The sequence below is a fragment of the Centruroides vittatus genome, unplaced genomic scaffold (assembly GCF_030686945.1).
Source record: "Centruroides vittatus isolate TY-2023 unplaced genomic scaffold, ASM3068694v2 contig_1213, whole genome shotgun sequence".
Taxonomy (NCBI): domain Eukaryota; kingdom Metazoa; phylum Arthropoda; class Arachnida; order Scorpiones; family Buthidae; genus Centruroides; species Centruroides vittatus.
Window position 1 is genome coordinate 755,118 of NW_027120776.1, and position 3,163 is coordinate 758,280.

The 3,163-nt window shown below is 40.1% G+C and overlaps 1 non-coding gene across 1 annotated transcript; it reads left to right on the forward strand.

Annotated features, from left to right (window-relative positions):
• The first annotated feature begins 2,005 nt into the window (after positions 1-2,005).
• Positions 2,006-2,077, forward strand: TRNAE-UUC (transfer RNA glutamic acid (anticodon UUC)). The gene has a single exon. It is a non-coding gene; the product is annotated as a tRNA-Glu (tRNA).
• The last annotated feature ends 1,086 nt before the right edge of the window (positions 2,078-3,163 follow it).

Sequence of the window (3,163 nt, forward strand, 5' to 3'; positions counted from 1 at the left end):
TGACACTTTAATGACATTCACTAGATGCAATATCGCGCTTTGCAAAATTCATGAAATTCGCTTTGCAGAAAGCGAACTTCGTGAATTTTATATGACGTATATTGCTCTATATGAAAGGCCCAATAGTGGCCAAGTGAATAAAACTCCCGAACACTTGTATTTGGTCGCGGCCACGTGCTTGATCAACAAGCCATTCATGTATGCGCGACGGAATATGCTGTATTATCCACAACAATCAAATGGTATTCGGATATAGATCCAGGAATAAAGTGGATCTGAGATTGGGAGAACCACACAAAAGCAAAATAAACTGATAAGTCATGACTTATACGGAATGGTAGGAAAGCAAATTCCTTAAGGCGGTGCCAACCTCATAGTTGAAATGAGGCATATTATAAAAATATGTTTTCATAAAAAAAAAGTGGCCGAATGGATAAAAACCATTGAATACTGGTATTTGGTTATGAGTTCGCGGGTTGACCACGTGTAATATTCCAGGTTTACTTCGTGTTTGTAACACCTAAATAACGGCCATTTTCCTGAAAGTTCTCTCCTTCGGCAGATCGGCTACGTGTCGCGTTTCAGTAACCAAATAAACTTAAACCAAACTAAATTGTTATCAGTTAAATCGTATAATTTTTTAAATATTGTATGTTTGTGGAAATTAGCCGTGGGCTATCAATGTTTCTGAATGCAGTGAAACGTTTTTAAACGGATTTCGGAGATTTCGCCGTGAAGCACTTCTCCAGCGACGAAGAAAATAACGCACCCATCTTACTAAACAGATTCACTAATGACGTCCTTCATTTGCTTTCTGTTATTTTAAAATATAATTTAATATTCTAAAAATAATATTAAAAATATTTTTATTTCAAAAATATAAAAAACTAATTAAATCTTAATTTTTTTAAAATTCAGTACAACAATGTATAGTATTGTTCACTTTTTATTGTTCGAATTCCATTGTTGAAATCATTCGATTCAGAAGTCGAAAGCTAATCGAGGTGAGATTTCGATGCCTTTGTTAGCGGGATGTTTGGTGTCTAGCGCAGTCACCTCAGGAGAAAGCGCCGAATATACCCAGCCAAACATCGATGTTCAGATGTGTCCGTGACACACGCTTGCCTTCTGAACATCCCGCTAGCAATGCTATCGTTTCCGGGACGTTCGCTGGCGATTATTTACTGTCGTTGCGTTGTAGCGAGGTATTAAATGTCACCCAACTGAAGAGTAATGGAAGCGAGATATCGGAGGGTGCATTTGCAGTTTGCCGACCCGAGCGACATGTATTTGAATTTTCTTCAATACGCGCTTGTTGAAATCAGCTCATTTTGGCAATTGAGTAGCATAACGGTTTCGTGGAAATACTAAGTTAAAGTAGATTGTTAAATTATCTGTTTTCGTGGTCTCATAATCGTAACGGAATGCCGATCTTGTCTCCAGTATATTCATGAAAAATCGCCTGGCGTTCGCGGCTCGTTAGCTCAGTCGATTAGAGCGTCATGCTAATCATGCGAAGGCCGTGGGTTCGACCCCACACGAGCCAGTCGTTTTATTTTGCAGATTCCAAACGTCGTAAACAGAGTTCACTACACTGTTTTTATTTTTGTTTGCATTTCAACGTAACGATAAATCCCTCATCAGTTGAACTGGAGGCTATTCATTTACACACGCACCAACGCAGTGCAGTCTTCAGAACAGGTGTTTCGGTCAATGCATACGACTTTTGCAGTAAACCAGAGTTTTGTTTCGTCGTAGCCGTTCGCACGTCAACGAGTCCTTTATTCATAACGGAAGCGGACAACGACGCAGCTCGGAGAGTTTCGTTGCAAACTCGAAACGGAGGTTACGAATATTTTTCGACGAACAGAAGCAAATCGAACTAGCGCAAAGTGAAGAGAGAAATGAAATAGAGCAGGAGTTAGATCGGAACGAGTCGAGACGATTCATGCTCGATGGATAACGTGTAATTATAGTGGAGGTGGTGGACGTGGTATGAACGAGTTCCCACGTGGTCTAGTGGCTAGGATACCTGGCTTTCACCCAGGAGGCCCGGGTTCGATTCCCGGCGTGGGAAATTTTTTCGCTCTTGGGTTTCTAAGTCGTCCATTGTTCGGGCGTTGTTTTTTTTCGAAGCAATCCTACGAACTTACGTTCGAAACCTGAAGTCCCGTGGAAATTTTTGCAGACGGATTTGCATGTTTGAGTGTGAATAAAAAATAACAATAGGCAGCGTTAAGATGCGGAAAAACGAACGAAAGCAACTACCAAAATTGAAGGCAAAGTCTGCTCGAAAGGGACCACCATTTATTTCTCGTGTTCCAGACATATAAATAATGGTTCCTTTCGGAAAGACTTTCTCTTCAATTTTGGTAATAATAATCTCCATCGAACAAAAAATTTACAGAACAAAAGCAAATTCCCATGCCGGGAATGGAACGCGGGCCACCTGGGTGAGAGCCAGGTATCCTGACTACTAGACTACATGGGAGCACATGTTTATCACAACTACAATCTCTTTCCGCTTCGCGTAGACTTTCAGCAGTTTAGCAGGGCAACGAGTATTCGAAAAATCTCGAGGATTTGCCATTGCGCACTCTTTTACTATTTGTTTTAACCAGATTCGTAAAATATTAATGCGTTAAAATAAATTTTAAGTTAATCTGAAAAATTATCAAATAAATTTAAGTCAGCCGAATAACAGAAAATCATTCTCGCCTGCGGGGCACTAAGAAGGTCCTTTTTAGCAGCTCATTATGAGCCTTGACAGGCCACGCTGTCCGGGACTGACCAGTGTGATAGTCACGCGAGTGTACAATAGTCCACGAGAGGCAGTACACAAAAAAATAACAACAATAATTTATTTTTTCACGTGATTTGCCAATATACAGGATTCTTTCGGATTCCAACTCTAAATGTTATACAATATTTAAAACTGGGGTGAGGAATCGAGCGAATACAAAAACAAAAGAACGCGCTCGCGACAAATAAGAAAAGACGGACTTGTAATCTTACGACTAACTTACACTAAATTATAAACTAAAAAGGAAAGGAAGAATAGCAAGAAGTTTTAGTATGATAGAGGAGGTTATAAGGAATACCTCGGGTTCTCTGTTTGGGTATTGATTGCCTCTTCTGGTGGGGAACCACTCGAAATCGTTTC